The following is a 21,723-nucleotide window of genomic DNA, read 5'->3' as shown; positions in this document are numbered from 1 at the left end:
ATTTCTCCTGTAACCAACTACTGTTTATTTGGTTGTTTAATTTTATGTTGTTTCCGTAACTCACAGCTTTGTAAAATGCTCTGGTGCTTTCCAGGCCTTGTTAATGCTACATAAAAGGACACAAAGAAAACATGATTGTAATTTTAATGAAAAGGAGATGTTGAGGAAATGTCTATGTTTAAGCAATTAGAGTTGTTTCATGAGTGGAAGTACCACCTCCTTCGGGTCTTTAAAACAGTGTATCCAGTCCAGAACTTTTTTGTGATAACCTGATGCATTCTGGGTGTTGTATTCTCGGTGTTTAGGACTGGTGACAGTATCAGAAAGACCTGGAGTGTGGTAGGCACCCTATTCCTTGCATTATGTAAGGTAAACTGCTGGCATGATTTAGAGCCTATCTGGGAGGCAATGTCCTTGTAGAGTATGAACTGTAAAATCATCCTTATTTTCTTGCCATTTTTACTTTTCCTTGTGTGTCATCGTTTATTTCCAATTTAAAATTGTAATGCACTGAGCAATCTTTCTTTTCTGTAGTCTCTCTTTGCATTGTTGCTTGTTGCATGCACACATACAGCCGGACTCTGGCAGAGAGGCACATACACTTACACAAATAGACCTCACCCCCGCTCAGTTAGCTGTAAGGCGCTGGAGTATAAAAACAGATGAGGTGCTGTTGGTTTCTGTCAGTCAGCGTTCAGGAGCCAGGCAGTGTGACCATGGATCGGCTGGGTCTGCTCATCCTCGTGCTGGCGGTGCTGGCAGGGTGCTCGGGTAAGTGCATTCTCTGCAGCCGATGGACTGTGTGGGTGTTGTGGAAACTTGAATGTGTTTTGAAAAGGCAGGCAGGCTGTTGGGCACTACTGACAAGCCAAAGATGAGCACTGAGCAACCGAAGGCAAACAGCACTGACGAAGCCTATAATTTTCATTTTAGTATACTGCAGACACCTAGACGTACAACATCCATACGTGCACTGACATATCATACATTGGCAGAGCAGCACAGCTGTAGACATCCATGCATACATGTGCCAACACGCATACAGGCACCCATGCACACAAAGAAGCATCAATGCAGAAAGTACACATCGGGCAGTTGACATGCGATCAGCAGACACAGCCCAAGAAACTTGTTATGTTGATGCTTGTGTAGTGCTCTGTTTCTGATCTGAATATATATGAAAGAAATGGTATACAGTAGGAAAGAATACACTGAAAAACTCTATAACAGGAAGCAGCTTAATATTCACTCCCCGCCTCCACTCAAAAACGTTGTCTAGCAATCACTTTTACTTGTTGAGAAATGAGTATAGTCCACATTTCTCAGTTAGTTTATTGTATCGCTATTTCAAACATATGAGTGCGGGAACACAGCACATCATTACAAGTATCAAAAATTAGATACAAACACAAATACAAAAAACAATTTGTGTCAGATCTCCAAAGTAATGAAAGAAGCCTGCAATATCATAAACACACACTCCTTGTTAGAAGTAGCCCTTAAGGATCGAAGCACAATAAATTGAATTAAATATCCCATTGGCATTTATGCAATGTGTCCCATATGTCTTGATTTCATCCTTTTATTTTAAGCACTCAGTGGACTCCTCCAGAATGTTATGTCAACGTGTTTCAGCCTTTAAACCTCAGGCCTCCTCAGGACGAACAGGAAGACATACTCTGTGAAAAATCCAGGAAGCATATTCTCACAGGATTGAACGCTCTGTCTATACTTCCAGTTGTGCATAAAAAAATGACAACCCAATTGTCTACCTCATTCACATATCAGATGGGACTCCCCAGGCTCCTCATCCATTTCAGAGTACCCTTAAATCATTGCTGCCTATAATTTTCAGATATCATCGCTGATGCCCACTTCTCAGGTACCGTCACTGATACCCGTCAGGCCCTCAGCTCATCCCCAGCAATCCTGTCAGGAGGACTCACTTCCCTCATAACTAGACATTCTTTGTTCTCATGCCTGGAATGAATAAACAGCTCACAAAAGGAGAGCCATTCACAGACATGTGACCCACAACACTGGCAGAAAAGTACAGTTAGTTTGGGCAGAAAAATGCCAATTCTGTAAAAGTGCATTTTCAGCATTGTAATCTAAAATCTGTTAAAGAGGATTTAAAAATACAATTCATTTGAGTATAAACAGTATATCTCTATCTGATCCCAAACTGAAGTTAACACGTATGAAGTGTAGTTAAATAACCCAGTTTTAGTCTATGGGAGAGATAGCCTTAGAACAGTGGAAAATTACTTTAGGATATTTTCACTGGCAGAAAAAGTCAAACCTAACCACACATGTAATACTTTATAAGTAGCATGAAACCTGTCCCATGAGCCTTAAGTACCTACCTTAGGGGTGACTTACAAGTATTATAAAGGAAGGTTGAGGCCTGGCAAAAGTTTATTTTGCTAGGCCAAATAGCAGTTGTAAATTGCCCTACAGGCTACAGTGGCAGGCCTGAAACATTTTTTACAGTGCTACTTTAGTCGATGGCCCAGTGGGTATTGCTGCCCACCTGTACCTTTTAATTTACAGGCCCTGGGTACAGGTAGTACCATTTACCAGGAACTTATAAGTGCATTAAATGTGACAATTAGGTGTAGAACAATTTTACCACATTTTAGGTGCAAGGACATTACCACTGGCTAATAGAATCCTAATGCCAACAAAAATTAGTTAAGCAAAAGCACAAGAGTAAAGGCAAAATGTCTGGGGGGATACCAGAGCAAGGGTTTCAGGTCTAACAATTGTGTTCATAGCCGTGTAAAGTATTAATGAAGAAAGAAGGTTGGGCATGTTTGCAATGTCAGATGAATCACCACTGCTCTTGGGTGGGTGCCAAAAGTCTCTGGCAGAACTAGATGCTGCTGATATATGTTGAAGCAGTTAAAGGAAAGTAGGCCAGTCTATTTTTCTGACATTAATTGCATTTATTTCCACATTGGTGTGTCCTATGGCCTTCCGGACTGTTATTGAATCAATGTATATTCCAGAGCTACAAAACCATTGTGAAAGTCTGGGAACCAGAACATGACTAAAAGTATGAGCAGTGACAAAAGCAACACAAAGCTTGCTTTGTTTTCTTTGCTATGAAAAACATTACTGTCTTGCCAGCTTCTGTGTGTTTAATTCTGCTTTCTGCACAGCTGGTGAAGATCTCTTCCCTTGTTCAATTATTTGTGGGCCAGCAAACTTTGTGTAATGCATGCTCTCCATGATTCTGCAGTTTGATAAATCTCTCTCTGCCTGGGTGAACAGGTATGCAGCTTAGAGGGAACATAGTTTTCGACTACTAAGTGCCTCAAAGGGAATTATTCCTGTGGTATTAATCCCTGTACTACTTTTTCAAAGGCAATGTGATTGCATAGGAACAACCTGACAAATCCCCTAGTGAGTCTATTTGCCCTCTCTAACAAACCATTCTCTTGGGGTTGAAAAAGACTTGTTCTCTCATGCACCTTCTGAGCAGACATTTCCGTGAAATTCAACAACACATTTTGGCCCTCATTACAACCCTGGCGGTCGGTGTTAAAGAGGCGGTAAAACCACCAACAGGCCGGTGGTAAAAAAAATGGAATCATGACAGTGGCGGAAACCGCCAACATAGACAGCCACTTTAACACTCCGACTGCCACAGCGGTACAAACAAACACCGCAGCGGTAACCGCAAACAGACAGGCGGAACACAATGTACCGCCCACGCTATTACAACCCACCAATCCGCCACCTTTTCCGGGGCGGATTCACCGCGAACAAAAACACGGCGGAAACAGGACTTCGAAGGGAAAACGCTCACCTGTACACACCCCACGAGGAACCAGGACGCCATGGAATCGGAACTTCAGATTCTACCAGCCTTTATCTTCCTGCTCCTCTACCAGGAGCACGAACGCCGGCGGCGAAGACCACGGTGAGTACTGCACCTACGACACAGGGGAGGGGGGAGGGAAAAAACAGTGACACACGCAATACGCAACACCCCCACCCCCACCCTCACCCACTACAACACACACACAAATACAGCATGATACATTACAGTTACACCCCGAACCCCCCTGGAAGAATACAAGGACAAAACTAAATGAGTTGAATAATTGTGATATATTCAATTACATAAATCAAAAATATTTACATATATATACATTTATACTATATACACCAAGAACACAAGTCCACTGGATCACTGGGCCCAAAAGGCATGGACAAGGCCCACACTCAATACCCGAACAAGACGGAGAGAACACTGCTGGGGCATCAGATAGAAATAAAACAGGCACCTCAGGGGGAAGGGGGGGCACCTCAGCAGGATGAGTGGACGACGCCAGATCCACGAGGGGGCTCCATGCCCACTGTTCAATCCTGGGGAGTGCAAAGCCGCAGTCTCTCAAGTCTCTACAGTGGGTGGGTTGCCCACTGTCCAATCCTGGGGAGTGCAAAGCCACAGTCTCTCAAGTCTCTACAGTGGGTGGGTTGCCCACTGTTCAATCCTGGGGAGTGCAAAGCCACAGTCTCTCAAGTCTCTACAGTGGGTGGGTTGCCCACTATTCAATCCTGGGGAGTGCAAAGCTGCAGTCTCTCAAGTCTCTACAGTGGGTGGGTTGCCCACTGTCCAATCCTGGGGAGTGCAAAGCCACAGTCTCTCACGTGGATAACAGTCCCCACTGGTTCTGGAGGGGGCTTTGTGCCGAGAGTGCTTCATCCTGCCCGTGGCGGCCTCAGTAGCGTCGGAATCATTGGCGCTCACTGGCCTGCGGTGCTGCTGGCGGCGGTGTCCTGGGCAGCGGGGCTGCTGGCGGTCTTCTCCTGGGCAGCGGGGCTGCTGCTGGCGGTCTTGTCCTGGGCAGCAGGGCTGCTGGTGGCGGTCTTGTCCTGGGCAGCGGGGCTGCTGGCGGTCTTGTGCTGGGCAGCGGGGCTGCTGCTGGCGGTCTTGTCCTGGGCAGCGGGGCTGCTGGTGGCAGTCTTGTCCTGGGCAGCAGGGCTGCTGGTGGCGGTCTTGACCTGGGCAGCGGGGCTGCTGGTGGCCTTCTCCTGGGCAGCGGGGCTGCTGCTGGCGGTCTTCTCCTGAGCAGCGGGGCTGCTGCTGGCGGTCTTGTCCTGGGCAGCGGGGATGCTGCTGGCGGTCTTGTCCTGGGCAGCGGGGATGCTGGTGGTGGTCTTGTCCTGGGCAGCGGGACTGCTGGCGGTCTACTGTGCCCCTTCCCCACCTTGGATGGTGTTGCAGCTGTCTCCACACTCCCAACTGCACCCCTGGGAGCAGCTTTGGTGGCTGATTTCTTTCCCCTCTCCCGCCGGGCACTGGCCAACTTTTTATGCTTGACAGTTGGGGGACTGTCCGTACTCTGGCTCCTTGCCACACTGGCTGCCCTGCTGCCTGTTGCACTCCATAATCCGGTGACTACTGGCACCACTGGTCCCTCCGATGTTGTGGCTGAGGTGCTAGGTTGGGACCTGGAGAGTCGGGCCCTAGGAGACTGAAGGGGTGGGAGAGCTGAGGGAAAGAGGTCAAGGTTGGCCAGGAAAAGTTTCTTAGGAACACTGGGACGGGTAGCTGGAGGGGGTTTGGGAGTGGAGGAAGAGGTAGTGATTGCAGGAGGTGTACGTTTGCTGACTTTGGGTGAAGGTGCATGGGCTGGAGGCTGTCATGAGGTGGATGGCTGTTGGGTTGGGGTGTGGCTGCGTTTGTGTACCTTGTGAGGTGGCCTCACAGACACACTGGGAGAGGACACAGGGGACGTGTGAATGGTAGTGGGGGTGGTGACTGCACGTGAGCAGGGTGTGGTGGTGGGTGTGCTGGTGATGGACGTAGTGGCTGAGGATGTAGTGCATGCAGGTGTGAGTGGAGACAAGACAGGGAGGGAGAAGGGAGACGGAGAGGAGGGGGACACAGTGGAGGCAGTGAATGTTGGTGTGTCTGCATGGGTCTGATGCTTGCGTGAGTGCCTGTGGGATGTGTGGTGCTTATGTTTGCCTGAGCTTCCCTTGTGTGTTGACATGTGTGCATGCTGGTCTGATGGTGTGCTTGGGATAGGCTGAGGGACAGGGGTGTGGGTCTGGGTGGAGGAAGTTGGAGGGGGGAGGCTAGAGACAGGGACAATGACTGCCATCAGTGCTGAGGCCAGAGTCTGAAACGCTCGCTGAAGGGCTGCCTGACCAGAGTGAATGCCCTCCAGGTATGCATTGGTTTGTTGCAACTGCCTCTCTACACCCTGGATGGCATTCAAAAGAGTAGACTGCCCAACAGTGAGGGACCTGAGGAGGTGAATGGCCTCCTCACTGAGGGCAGCAGGGGTGACTGGTGCAGGGCCTGAGGTGCCTGGGGCGAAGGTGATGCCCACCCTCCTGGGTGAGCGGGCATGGGGCAAAAGCTGAGGGGCTGCTGGGAGGGCGGTGCTGGAAGGGGGGATGGCGGCTGTACCTGTAGATGCAGTGCGCACAGAGGGGCCCGCCACCGCAAGGGAGCTCCCATCAGAGGAGGAGTCCGTATCGCTGGTCTCAGCTCCTGTCCCCACCGTGGAGCTCACCTCGCCCTCAGTCCCACTGGTGAATTCAGACTGCGTAGTGTCGCCCTCCAGGGTCATGTGGGATGCAGCTCCCTCCTGCTCCAGTGCCACTGCTCCTCTGCCTGATGATGCTAATGCACACAAGGACAGGGAGACCACAAAAAGGGGGGGGGGGAGACAGAAGAAAGACATATTGAGTGCATGCAATACCACTACCGTTGGCGGACACGACAGACACAGAAGCCCCCTGCACTATGCCGCGCATTTGGAGTCCACTATTCAATCCCAGGGACATGGGTTACAAGGCTATGGCCGATTTCTGCACACATGGATGTCACAAGAGCCTGACTAGGTGTAGTTGGCACTGTACACAGGTGGAGTGGGGTGCCACAGGGCCTGCCTTAAGAAGGATCCTTGCCTACTAAACTCGCCCTGGCCTAGGGGAACCCACAGCCTACCACACCCACCCAGACACCTACACTGCGCGCTGAATCAGCAGAATGAGAGTGTACTCCCCCCCATTGTTGCTGCTGTGATGCCCTCAAGCACCCATCCAACTCCGGGTACGCCACCGCCAGGATCCTGAATATCAGGGGGGTCATGGTGCGACGGGCAACCCTCCCACGTTGGGAGGCCATCCCCAGCTGGGCCTCCGCCGTCTTCTTGCTCCAGCGGCGAATGTCCTCCCATCTTTTCCGGCAGTGGGTGCTCCGTCTGTGGTAGACCCCCAGGGTCCGGACTTCCTTGGCGATGGCACGCCAAATGTCCTTCTTCTGGTGGGCGCTGACCTACAGGAACAGTACAGGGGAAAAGGAGAAGATATTACCGTCCGCACCGTCACAGTCATTGGCCCGCATCCCTACCCTTGCCATGACGCACATGCACTCACCGGCTTTTCAAGCAAGCCTCATTCTCACCCCCCCCTATCTTTCATCCACCCCACTCCACTCGACACAGGCATTGCCCATACAGCATGCTCACAGTGCACTTACCTGTTTGTCTGGAGGACCGTAGAGTAGCGTGTAATGGGCGAGGACCCCATCCACGAGTTTCTCCAACTCCTCTGTGCTGAAGGCAGGGGCCCTTTCCCCAGACACATGAGCCATTGTCTCCTACAGACTGAGGTCACAGCAGCACTTGCAGTGTAGGTCCTCTCCTGTCGAAGATCAGATATCGAGTGATTGAACAGAGAGAAAATGGCGGTCACGTCCGCGGCGGTGCGTACCGTCACCGCCGGCGTACATCGTCATTGGCTCCTGGGACCCATAGGGTCCAATGTTAACCAATGCAGGATTGCGCCGGGGTCTTCGACTGCCTACCGCGACGATGTACAACGCCAGCGCAGTTACCTCATATCCCCTTGTCCCACTTTACAGGTCAGGTAGCCGCCATTTCAGGGGCCCACACGGCATTAATTTGGACTGCGTCACACATATCTATGCCTTGCCTAAACACTCATACAGGCAATTTTCGAATTGCTAATATTTTCAGAGTAAGCTGTGTTTACGTACCTCAGAGTTGGTTGACTCTCTGCTCGCTGTTCTACTCCATAGGCACCGTCCACTGGGGCATGTGAGGAGATGGCGGCAACCTCCGGTGTACAGACCGCTGGTGGACCTGTCGACAATGGAGGAAAGACATGTGATCATCACCTACAGGCTTGATCGTGCCACAATCCAGGAACTGTGTGCCCAGTTGGAGCCAGACCTGATGTCAGCTATCCGCCATCCCACAGGAATCGCCCCTCAAGTGCAGGTGCTGTCAGTACTCCATTTCCTAGCAAGTGGGTCTTTTCAAACTACAGTGGCCATAGCATCAGGGATTTCCCAGCCTATGTTTTCCAATGTGTTGTCCAGAGTGTTGTCTGCCCTGCTGAAACACATGCGGAACTACATCGTTTTCCCTCAGGTGGAGGATTTGCCTACAGTGAAAGGTGATTTCTATGCCCTGGGACATATCCCCAACATCATAGGTGCCATTGATGGGACACATGTGGCCTTGGTCCCCCCCGCAGGAGTGAACAGGTGTGCAGAAACCGGTAGAGTTACCATTCCATGAATGTGCAGATGGTGTGTTTGGCAGACCAGTACATCTCCCATGTGAATGCAAAATTCTCTGGCTCAGTGCATGACGCTTACATCCTGCGGAATAGCAGCATCCCTTATGTGATGGGGCAACTCCAGAGGCACTGGGTGTGGCTATTAGGTGAGCACATGGACCCAATACAGTGGGAATAGTTGTCTGGGTCTGTGGATGTCCCTATAAGTTTGTGTGTGTCTAACAGTTGTCCCTCGCCATTTACAGGTGACTCTGGTTACCCCAACCTGTCATGGCTACTGACCCCTGTGAGGAATCCCAGGACAAGGGCAGAGGAACGCTACAATGAGGCACATGGGCGGACTAGGAGGATTATTGAGCGGACCATCGGCCTCCTGAAGGCCAGGTTCCGGTGCCTCCATATGACAGGTGGTTCCCTATTCTACTCACCAAAAAAGGTATGCCAGATCATCGTGGCCTGCTGTATGCTTCACAACTTGGCTTTGCGACGACAGGTGCCTTTTCTGCAGGAGTATGGTCCAGATGGAGGTGTTGTGGCAGCTGTGGACCCTGTGGACAGTGAAGACGAGGAAGCAGAAGAAGAGGACATCGACATCAGGAACACGGTGATCCTGCAATACTTCCAGTGAGACACAGGTAAGAAGACAACACTGCCTGCTACATCTGATGTAAATGTACTACCTCTCTACTGTCTGTCCTTTTCACCCAGTGTATGGTCACTGAGTTGTCACTTTCCCTTACGATTTCACAGATGTGGGTCCACTGTGTGACCTCTGCTTTGTTTCCGCATGGACTAGAGCTGTGTGACATAGGTATGTTGACATTACATTTGAATGAGCATTTAGCCACTGTAATTGTTAATACACTAATTCGAAATCACAGACAGACTCCTGATTGTTTTGAGCTTTAAGGGTATTTATTTAAGTGCTCAACATTGGAGGGGGTTGTAAAATGGTGAGGGGTGACGGTGGAGGAATGTCCATGGCAGAGTCCAGTCTATTAGTTTCACAGGTGCATTGTCCAAAGGGGCATAGGAAGTGGAGCTGGGGCAGTTTAAGGATGGACAGGGTGACAAGGTGGGACAAAAGGATGACAATCAGGGTGGTCTCATTTCTTGGCGGGGGTCTTGGCATTGTTCTCTGTCTTTGTCCTGGATCTCAGGGACCGTTTGCGGGGTGGTTCTCCCTCTGCAGGGGGTGGTGGGCAGTACATCGTCCAGGCTAGTGTCAGGGGCCCCTTGTTGTGCCACAGTGTCCCTCCTGGTGTTCACAAGTTCCTTCAGCACCCCTACAATGGTGCCCACGGTGGAATTGATGGATTTGAGTTCCTCCCTGAACCCCAAATACTTTTCCTCCTGCAGCCGCTGGGTCTCCTGAAACTTGGGCAGTACCGTTGCCATCGTCTCCTGGGAATGGTGGTAGGCTCCCATGATGTTGGAGAGGGCCTCGTGGAGAGTGGGTTCCCTGGGCCTGTCCTCCCCCTGTCGCACAGCAGCCCTCCCAGTTCCCCTGTGTTCCTGGGCCTCTGTCCCCTGAACCGTGTGCCCACTGCCACTGCCCCCAGGTCCCTGGTGTTGTTGGGGTGGTGGGTTAGCCTGGGTTCCCTGTAGTGGTGGACACACTGCTGCTTGACGTGTCCTGGGGACAGAGGTATGGGCCCGCTGGGTGGGTGCTGTGGTGGTGTTTCCAGCGAGGGAAGGTGTGTAGTGGCTTGTGCCAGTGTGAGGGGAACCGACTGTCCCGGGGTCCCAGATGGGCCGGGCTGGTCATCTAGATCCAGTTGGACAGAGCTGCTGTCATCACTGTGGGCCTCTTCTGTGGGTGGAGTGGACATATCTGGACCCTCCTGTCCGGTGAAGTTGGGTAGGGGTCCTGCAGGGGTGTAAAAGCATGATTATTGCATCCGTGTGTGCCATGGTGTGCAATGGGTGGGTGACCGTGTACCCCAGTGCTTGCATTCCTGTGTAGGACCTTGTGTGATGATGGCTTAGGGGGGTGTATGGGTATGTGCAGTGGCCATGCTTTGGTGATGGGTGTCCATGCTTTGTTGTTGCATGCAGGGCTTGGGTTTGGGATGTGTGGTTTGTGATATTGGGACATGTGTGAGGAGTTGGAGTGATGGGGGTGAGGGCGAGGGTGGGGGTATGTGATGGCATGCAGGTAGGGTGGGGGATGAAGTAGTGAAAATTTGTCTTACCAGAGTCCATTCCTCCAGCTACTCCTGCGCGGCCCTCAGGATGCAGTATAGCCAAGACCTACTCCTCCCATGTTGTTAGTTGTGGGGGAGGAGGTAGGGGTCCGCCGCCAGTCCTCTGTACCGCGATGTGGTGTCTTGAGACCACGGAATGCACCTTCCCCCGTAGGTCGTTCCACCTCTTCCTGATGTCATCCCTACTTCTTCCCTACTGCGTGGACCCTGTCCACGATTCTTCGCCATAGCTCCATCTTCCTAGCTATGGAGGTGTGCTGCACCTGTGATCCGAATAGCTGTGGCTCTACCCGGACGATTTCCTCCACCATGGCCCTGAGCTCCTCCTCAGAGAACCTGGGGTGTCTTTGCGGTGCCATGGAGTGGTGTGGGTGATGTGTGGGGTGGTGTGTGTTGTGATGTGTGGGGTGATATTTAGATGTGTGTGGTGTTTTGTGCGTGGATGTTATGTGGGTGATGGTGTTGAGTGCCTGTGGATGCGAGTTTGTAGGTGGTGGTGTCTCTCTCTGGCCTTCAGTCACAATTGTGGTTGTAGGGGTTTGTGGGTGATGTGGGTGTGTGTTTTATATTGTATTGGGTGTGTGGGAGTGGTGTGTGCATTTGTATCTGATTATCACATTGTCCAATGTGGTAGTGTTTTGTAAGTGTGTGTGTATTTTGAGCGCGGCGGTGTGTACCACCAATGGTTTACTGCGGTTGAAAGACCGCTGCGTGGATTCATGGGTCGTGATAGTGTGGGCGTATTCCTGTTGGCGTGACGGTGTCGCTTTTGTTATTGCCAGTTTATCACTGACCTTTGGTGTGGCGGACTTGTGAGGGTGTCTAGATTTTTGCGGATTCCGGGCTTTGGGTCATAATGAGCGTGGCGGAATTCCGCGCCCGCAGCAGTGTTTTGGCGGTCTTCTGCACGGCGGTAAGCGGCTTTTACCGCCAATGTTGTAATGACCCCCTTTGTGTCAGGTTGCTTGGCACAACTGACCTCCATCCATTTAGAGTAATAATCAGTTTAGACCGGAGTAATCCTGCTTCTAAGATCAGAAAAGGGGCCCACAAAATCAATGGTAAATTACATCCAAACCTGTTCATGTTACTGTACTGGTACATAAGGGAACATTCAGTCAAAAGGGAATTGTTTTGGTTTTTACATGTGATGCACCCTTTGACCATCAGTTCAACATCATGGTCCATTCTGGGCCACCCTCAGTCTTTTTATCTTCAAGGTTCTCCCACAATGCCTAGTGTATGCAACATTTCCTAACACTCTTCTGAAGGAATGCAGGGAAAGAAGCTTGCTACCCTTATAAAGTATTCTATTCTCCAAAGACAACCTAGATAACACTTTGCAATTCACCTTAGGTTTCTTTCTGTGGGCCATCCTCAGTAATAATTACTTAACCTTGTTGAAAATGAAATCCTCACTCAGGACTTATCTCCACAACTTCACTGAGATACAACTCTGCTCTTCAAAATCAATGGTGTTGATTAGGCATCCACAATCTTCTGCACTCCTTTCCACCTCTGATTCTTTGTGCAACAGCAAGCAATTCAAGAAATCTGCTCTTCTATCACATTTTTCAAGAAAGTGCTCCACCTCAGAATTGAACTCTAACAGTTTCATACTAACCTTAATCCCTGCTAACCTGGCACTTGATTTCTCAGACCGTGCACAAGGCATACCGAGAATGTATAGCAAAAGGCTGATCTATTCTCAAAGTAAACTTAGGTGTTTCACAAATAACTCTGAAACTTGCTCCAATATACGTTTATGGGAGCATCTCTTTCTCTACGACTGAGTATTACTTTTCAGCTTCTCTCAGAACATCGGAGCAAAATTGACCGTGTGTGTTCAATTTTTGGCTTCTCCTAAACGAAGCTTATTCATATCAACCATAATGAAAACAGTTAAACCCAGAATGCATGGTTGTAAAGGTGAAGCTTTCATCAAATATGCTTGATGTTTGTGAAGGTATCCTCTTATCCCTGTCTCACATAAAGCTGGCTCTCTTCTTTTATAGCTTGGTATTCGGTTCAGGAATAAAAGCAAAATCAGATATGAATTTAGCATAAAATTCATTTCAAAGAAGGGCAGAACCTGTTCATTTTATTTATGATTAGGGCATTCTCTTTTGTTTTCTCTAAACCTGGTCTTGAACTGAAACCATCTGAACCAATCAAGATACCTAGATATATTAATTGATCTCAACCAGAGCTACATTTGTAACTTCTGAGATGTAAACTGCTATCCTAGAGAAGGTGCAACATTTCACCAATTCTCAAATTATGCTCCTGACAACCAAGGTACAAAGATGGAATGTCAATACACCCTCTACATCCTTAAAAAGTTTATCCATTACCAACTGAAAGACCTTTACAAGCAGATACCAACTGATGAAAACAAAATGTCCACAGCAACAAATGATGTGAGATGGCATGACTAGGGTGCCAAGACAATTGGTGATACACTTAGCAGATGTCTTATCTACTAAAGACTAATGTTCTGTTTTGTTATTATAATGTTATGTTGTGTTATGGTATATTATTTTATGTTATATTATGTTACGCTATGCTGCCTTATATTATGTTATAGTATGCCAATGTGTATTGCACATCTTATCACCCTTAGGGAATTCAGGTGCTGGAGCAGCAACATAGGTTGGGTGGAGCTCCTAGTTGAACATCCAGGTTATAAGTTTCTTGTGGAAGTTGAGTAGCAAAGGGGAGGTCCTGATCTGTTGAGGGAGCTCATTCCCAGTCTTGGTGATGATGTAGGAGAAGGAGCGCCCTCTGACTTGTTTCTGTGGATGTGGGGAACAGTGAGTGAGGCTGAGCTTAGATGTCTGGTAGAGTTGAAGTCAGTCATTGAGCTACACAGGTCCGGTGTTGTGGAGGGTTTTGTAGGCATGGAAGAGCAGCTTGAATTGGCATTGTTTCTGGATGGGTAGCCAGTTTAGATTTGTGAGGTAGGGAATGATATGAGCGCTTCTTGGGAGGTCTTGGATGAGACTGGGGGAGGTGTTTTGGATGGTCTGGAGTCTTTGAGGGAGCTGGTGGAGATGCCAATGTAGAGTGCATTGCCATAATCCAGTCTGCTAGTTATGAGGGCCTGGGTGACAATGCGTCTGTCGGGAGGAAAGGGACGATTCACATCAGGGTCGGTCCTTGAATACCTGAGCCATGAAGTCTAGCGATGAGGATGCCAAAGGCCGCTGAGAGGTTGAGGAGGATGATAGCAGTGGTTTCCCCTCTGTTCATGATAGTCTGGATGTCATCTGTTGCAGCCAAGAGGGCTGTTTCTGTGCTGTAGTTGCAGTGGATCCCAGACTGATTGATGTTCAGGAGGTGGTGCTTTTCTAGGAGAGAGGAGAGGTGCCTGTCGATCGTCTTCCTCCAAGGCTTTGGATGGGATTGGCACCATAATATCAAAAGCTCAACAATTTTCAGCAGTGGCTGGGCATTGATCCATTTTGCCTGGTTTGCCTGGTTGAGGGCTCAGACATCAAAATAGACATGTAGTTCATTGTTCTTTTTTGTAATTGTGATAAGAGGCAACCTCAATGAATTGTCACCTAGGGCCTGATTTATAATTTTTTATCGCCGCATTAGCGTCATTTTTTGACTCAAATCAGTGCAAAATTACAAAATATTATTGAATTATGTAAGTTTGTGCCACTTTTGTATCACAAAAAAGCACAAATGCAGTGGTAAAAAAGTATAAATCAGTCCCCTAGTTGTATAACTCTCTCAGTTTGTAATTCACTAAGCAATTAAAGCAAATCTGATCTTACATTCAGAGTGAAACTTCTCTTTGTGTGAGTCACAGAAGTGACATTCTCCTTTAAGTTTATTTTAAATTCATAATCCTTAAGTAACCTCATGTCTTTATCAAACCAACTCTCATTTTTATCAATGATACCTAAAAGGAAGTTGTATCCTTCCTCACAAACACCTTTCCACTCACCAGACTGACTGGTTTAGTAGGCACACTGAAAACCGGCATTACTTCTTTTTTGGGGAGTTCTTAAGAAGAAATGACTAGGCACTTTATCCCAGGATGTAATACAACATCTGTTTGACCCTGGTACACCCATACCAAAATATTCTTGCCTTAAACCCAACATACACATTTCCAATAAAACATTTTCCTTGAAAAGCTATTAGCAATTCAGGTATGTAAACAAATAGATTTAAGTCTCTTGAAACACTTCAGTCTTGATGTCTGGTTCAAATAGTATTTTATTCTTCCAGTGTTTTAAATAAGCACTGTGCTTCATAACAATAGCGTGGTATGGTCACGGGTATGCCCAGGCACAGTGTAATTGGAACCAAGGTATACCCAGCTGATGAGCCCTAACTAGGGTAAAACAATCCCTGGGTTGCCTGTGCTTGGGTCCAGGGAGGACCTGGCCTGGCAATTTGGACTGAAATGTTTCAATTGGAGCAGAATGATTTGCATATGTCTTGATCCAAACTGAGGTAGTATGATGTGCAAAATAATGATGGACTGGGATGCTGCTCAAGTATTTACCAGTGGAGATTAATTCAAGCATTCCATCCATCACTATTTTGTATACTTCAGTGGCAACCCTGGCACCTCAGTCAATGAGCAGATTAAGAGTGATGTCAGCTATTTGTTTTAACAGTGGGCTGGTGGTTCAGACTGTCTCGACAGTCAAAACTAGGGGTAGATTTATGAGTGTACCACAGTTGTGTCACTTTTACTGATGGAATGGTAGTGCAAACCATTCAACCATATTTTTGAGGGCATGCATTCAAAGCCATTTAGTGTGCCTTTGAATGGCCTCATTGATATTGGGTAAGTCAAGGCAGTGCAAATCTCGGTATTGCCTTACTCTGCACCAGAGAGGCATTCCATGGGCATTGCAGTGGGTGTTTTCACGCAACAACCATGGATTTTGACGCATCAAAACCATACAACTCCCCTGGGGGCATGCAGCACACATAGAAAGAGGAAAAAGTCCCTCAGAATTGTTTTTGTACAGGAAGGTGCCCCTTCCTACACAAAACAATCATGCCTACAACGCAGACACCCTTGCACCATATTACAAGGGTGTGTGCTTTGGCACTAAGCAGCTAAAATGGCACCACAACAGTTGGACGGGAAAGGAATGCACTGAATCACATAAATACAACTTATTCCTGCCCTTTACTTTTGAACCAGGCCAATGCAGCAAGGTTGCGGTTAAGGTTGTGAGTTGCATGTGGTTTGGTTCTTACAGGGGGTTAGCTGCAGGGCCTGGCTGGAGTTATGGCTATGTTTTGTGCGAGTAAATTCAGAACCTAACTATGAGGTCTGCTAACCTGTTTTTTTTAGTGAATTTCTGTGTATTTTAAAAACATTATTTCAAAACTATAACTTCCCTGTAATCTTTGATTTGAAAAAAATATATATATATATATATATATATATATATATATATATATATATATATATATATTTAAATATATATTTATATATGGATATATAAATCTATATTTATATATATATACATATATATTAAACCCTAAAAACACCCTAGCCACCCAAAAACCCCTATCCACCCTAAACCCTTAAAACATTCTTGCCACCCAAATGCCCCTACCCACTCTAAATCCTAAAATTACCTTTGCCACCCAAATACCTTTACCCACCGTAAACCCTAAATCATACCCTTGCGACTCAAATGACCTTACCTACCCCAAACCTTAAAAATATCCTTACCACCCACATGCCCTTACCCACCCTAAATCCTAAAATAACCCTTGCCACCCAAATACCCTTGCCATCCAAATACCCTTACACACCCTTAACCATAAAAATACCCTTACCACCCACATTCCCTCACCCACCTTAAACCCTAAAAACATGCTTGCCACTCAAAAATATCCTTACATGTCCTAAACCCTAAAATTACCCTTGCCACCCAAAAACCCTTACCCAGCCTAAGCACTAAAAACACTCTGGCCACCCAAATACTCTCATCCACCCAAATACCCACATCCACCCTAACCCTAAAATATCCTTTTCACCCAAATAAACCATAGAAACTTACCCTCCCTAAACCCTTAAAACGTTCTTGCCAGCCAAATGCCCCTACCCACTCTGAATCCTAAAATTACCTTTGCCACCCAAATACCTTTACCCACCGTAAACCCTAAAACATACCCTTGCGACTCAAATGCCCTTACCTACCCCAAACCTTAAAAATATCCTTACCACCCACATGTCCTTACCCACCCTAAATCCTAAAATAACCCTTGCCACCCAAATACCCTTGCCACCCAAACACCCTTGACATCCAAATACCCTTACCCACCCTTTACCCTAAAAATACCCTTACCACCCACATTCCCTCACCCACCTTAAACCCTAAAAACATGCTTGCCACTCAAAAATATCCTTACATATCCTAAACCCTAAAATTACCCTTGCCACTCAAAAACCCTTACCCAGCCTAAGCACTAAAAACACTCTGGCCACCCAAATACTCCCATCCACCCAAATACCCACATCCACCCTAACCCTAAAATATCCTTTTCACTCAAATAAACCATATAAATTTACCCTCCCTAAACCCTAAAAATATCCTTGCCACCCAAATACTCTGACCCATCCCAAACCCTAAAAATGCCCATAACATCCAATGCCCCTAGCCACCCTAAACTCTAAAAACACATTTTCTGACAAAAATCGCTTAGATACCCTAAACTCCATTAAATTCCCTTGCCACACAAAAACCTAAAAATGCACTTACCTATAAAAAAATAAATTTTTGTTGTAAAGGCATGCGTGGCAAAGGTGTGAGTGTGGTAGTGCATATGTGATAAAGGCGTGACGTGGTAATGACCACATTATGGTGTTTTCTGAATTAAATTTCACACAGAGTGAATATTCATGACTGATAACAACAGTTATGATATAAGTTTTTTCACACTTTCCCAATCAAAAGCATCAGAACTGAAAATGAAAGTAGCCACTACAGACTGTGGGGCTGACTACGAGTTTGGCAGTCCCAGGACTGCTATGTTGGCGGTCTGAGCACCAAAGGGCTGGCGGAGCAGACCACAGTAGTATGAGTTTGGTGGTCAAGCAAAAAGAAGACCGCCAGCGGTCCGCCGCCACCGCCAGGCAGCGCAGTCCGCTGCAGTCCCCTGAAAGCAAAAACAGGCTATCCGAGACCATGTTTCTGCCGGACCTATTAGGAGGTTGCACACTGCCAATGTGACCGTTGCAGTCCAACCACCACGCTTCAAAAGGCAGAAAAGGACAGTATAAAGGGAGACACTCACCTGCAGACAGCCATACAAATCCGCTGCCAGGGAGCCATCCCTAAACGTCATACCACTGCTCCTGCTTGCCGAAAGCCAACAAAATCAAAGCCAATGTGGACGACAGCAGCCGTAAGTACACACACCTACCTTATTATTGATATTACCAAAAACCTTGTGCCGCTAGCAAACACATCATTGAGGGGATGCCACAGGCAGCAGCTACACCTAACAATCAACACACACACACTCTCGCATATTGCAACATGGACACCCACACATTCACAACCAGCACACCTCACCCAGCACACATACACTGCACAGCAACACTACACATTTACGCTTGGCTACATAGCACAGGCACAGGGACAGACAACATTCACACACACATCAACAACAACACAACTACTGCACATATTCAAATACATTCCTCACACCCAACACTGGCCAGGGACTGGCCACACATACAACACACATAAACAACCATGTGCCATGGCATGACAACCCCACCATCAAAAAAAACCTGCAATCAACACACACATCAAACACACACACATAGCACAATCGAAGCACAATGCCATGCACAATACACACCGAGACAAATAGACAAAGACACAAAGCACACCACCACACTAATACCTGCACAGCTGGGATGTGAGCATCAGGATCATACATGGAAGGAGGCTGCACTGGGATAGATATCAAGTTGAACAGGGCCACAAACAACATGTACACAGGAATTGGCTCCAATTGGAGCCCAGGGATAAGCAATACCAATACCAATCGTCATGCACAGTCACACAATGGGGAAGGGCAAGGCAACAAAGCACACACAACTCACACTCCATGGGACAGACCCCTACACCAACCAGCTGTAAGGGACACACACCTAAATGAACACATGCACATTCAAATGCAAAGCAAACACACTCCATGTCTGCACTGACAAAACTCAAAAACACACACATCACATGGAGACAATAGTCATATCAGGGGGACAAGCCCTACACCATACATGCCCACATCACACAACACAAAAAGAAACACATACCACAACAAACACAACACAATGCCATGACAGCAACATTCAATCTATATACACATACCCATCACACAACACACAAGCTTCCCTTGGGGGACAACAGCACTGCACTCAAACTCACATATTTCAAAAAACACCACATGGAGCAGCAAGTAGCCCAAACACACACACAACTACAGGCACACAACCAATGTCACTCTGGAACAACAGAAAGCTAGGGAAGGAAATGCAGGACAAAGGTGTATCCAACAAACCCTGATTGGCTTAATTGTAAATTAATGTCTAGTAACCAAAGTCCATGGCCATAGGCCAGTCCAAACTTCTTGGGCCAAAAGGCACAGTGTTGGTCCCCTACTTACCATCTGACTACCATGTAACCTTCACAGGTAGGGGCATCAAGGGGGCAGGCAGGTATCTTAGTGATGCTCTGGGGGAAGGGGTTTGGGCTTGGTAGTAGAGTTTGGGTTCAGGGGGTTACCTTCTGGGGAGATGTGGGCCTCTTCTTAGTGGGGGAGGGGCATGGGTGCTTGTGGGGGGCAGAGGAGGCCTTAGAGGTGGAAGGGATGGCCTTTGGGAGGGAAATGGCCCTTTTGGGTGTGGTACGGGGGGCAAACAGGTGTAAGGTCAAGCTCACAAATGAAAACTTTCTTAGACACACAGGAATGGTTATCAGAAGGGGGTTGGGATTTGAAGGCTGAGGAAGTGGTTGTCTGACACGGGAGTGTGGATGTCTTGGGTCTGTGTTTGTGGGGGGTCTGCTTGGTAGGTGAGTAAAAGCATTTATGTGTTTTAGGCTGAGTGGGGTGGAGGTGGGGTGATGCTGTGGTGTGTTGGTGGGTGTATGTTGGTGACTACAGGTATGGTGGATATGCTGCTTGAAGGTGTGTCTGGTTGTGGTGTTTGCAGGTGTGGTGACTGGGGTGGATGTCTGAGGGTCTGATGGGGTGGTGTATGTGGGTATGATGGGTGTGGTGGCTGTATCAGTGATTGTTGATGTGGTGTCTGTAGGTATGCCAGAAGTTATGTGTGTGATGCTGGGGGTGGAGGGTGTCAGTGAAGGTCATGACTATTGCTGTATCTGCGAGTGAATGTTGTTTGTGTGCCTACCAGGGTCTTGTGGTGTTTGTGTGTGCTACCCTTGTCTGTTGAGGTGGATGCATGTGAGTCTGTCTGTGTGCTTTGGGTGGGCCAGGGAAGGTGGGATCTGGACTGGGAAGAGGAAGGCGGAGGGGGGACGGAAGACAAAAGGGTTACTGGCAGCCATCAGTGTGGAGGCCAGAGCCTGAAAAGATCTCTGTAGGTCAGCCATTGCACAGTGAATGCCCTCCATGCATTACTCTACTGGACTTAGGTTGTCAGTCCCTGGAAGGCATTCATGATGTCGGACTGACGCACAGATATCGATCTCAGGAAGTCAATAGCCTCCTCACTGAGGGCAGCAGGGGTAAAATGGGCTGGGGCAGAGGTGCCTGTAGCAAATGAGGCACCCACCCTCATGGCTGAGCGGGCACAGCCAACTGGGCGGGGAGCAACAGGGATGGTGGTGACAGAACGGGGGTGGACAAAGATGGTACTGGGGGGGTCCCCGATGGGTTCGCCACCAATAGGGAGTGGCCACTGGAGGAGGAATCTGAGGATGTAGATGCAGATCTGGTCTCCCCTGTGGCACTCCTCTTGCCCTCCAGGCCACTGGGTCCCTCTGTGTCAGTGGTGTCTTGACCCGAGGTCCCGTGGCCAGATGCTTACCCACTCGGCTTCGCCCTGTACCCACCCTTCGACTGCCGGTGCTGATGCTGCCAAAAGAAAGTGAAGTAGGGTCATAACATGGACATGAACACATTTCAGTCACAATTCTGAGAGACACAACATACCATCATGTCAAGTGAAGTGTCAGCAAAGTGGCACCATTACGTGCCAATACAAAACCATGCATGCCATCTGGAATTACAAAGGTAACATGTGAGCAAATCTTGGTCTCAGACAACTACAATAGCATAGATGAAGTCTAGCTACCACACTAACCATACCACAACTAGGTGACCACTTCTTCCCAAACCTGTGCCACTTACAGCACACCCCAGTGAACCAGTAGCCAACAATTGGATCCCATTGGAAGGTACCCTACAAATTACACAGACACAAGCCTATGCACACATCTAACTTGCACTAAGGTAATGTATCAACAATAACAGATGTTGCTAAGGAAATGCAGATAATACTGGTACAAACATGCCACATCTGAATTAGGTGACATGGAAACATCCATGTCACTATGGACACATCCCAAAATGTGCAGTTCTACAAGTGACACCTGCCTAAAATGAGTCCAGGAGACAGTAGCAAGGTCACTCAGACATGCTCCACATGTGGTGTCGCAAGGAACAACAATGAAGTCAGGTCCTAAACATCATGGAGATTACTCCAGAATAAACACAAGAATGGTCCTGTAAGGCCCTGCATAGCCCCCACCAATGTCTTACACCCATTTTCCAAGTTTACTTCTGAGTATGCTTATAGGAGACAACTGTACCGTGATAGAAGGAGGGACACAGACGTTGCAATCACTAACAGAAGGACACCAAATTATTGTACAAAGAGAAGCAACATCACTACCTACATCTCAGACATGGC

The 21,723-nt window shown here is 47.9% G+C and overlaps 1 long non-coding RNA gene across 1 annotated transcript in view; it reads left to right on the top strand.

Moving 5' to 3' along the window:
* The first annotated feature begins 687 nt into the window (after positions 1-687).
* LOC138249067 (uncharacterized) overlaps positions 688-21,723 on the top strand; it is a 65,567-nt gene continuing 44,531 nt past the window's right edge. Inside the window, exon 1 of the long non-coding RNA XR_011194694.1 lies at positions 688-771. This is a non-coding gene — a long non-coding RNA (uncharacterized lncRNA). The remainder of the gene's footprint in view (positions 772-21,723) is intronic.

The sequence above is a fragment of the Pleurodeles waltl genome, chromosome 8 (assembly GCF_031143425.1).
Source record: "Pleurodeles waltl isolate 20211129_DDA chromosome 8, aPleWal1.hap1.20221129, whole genome shotgun sequence".
Classification (NCBI taxonomy): Eukaryota; Metazoa; Chordata; class Amphibia; order Caudata; family Salamandridae; genus Pleurodeles; species Pleurodeles waltl.
Note: the sequence above shows the minus strand (reverse complement) of the source record. Positions and strands in the feature narration are given on the sequence as shown.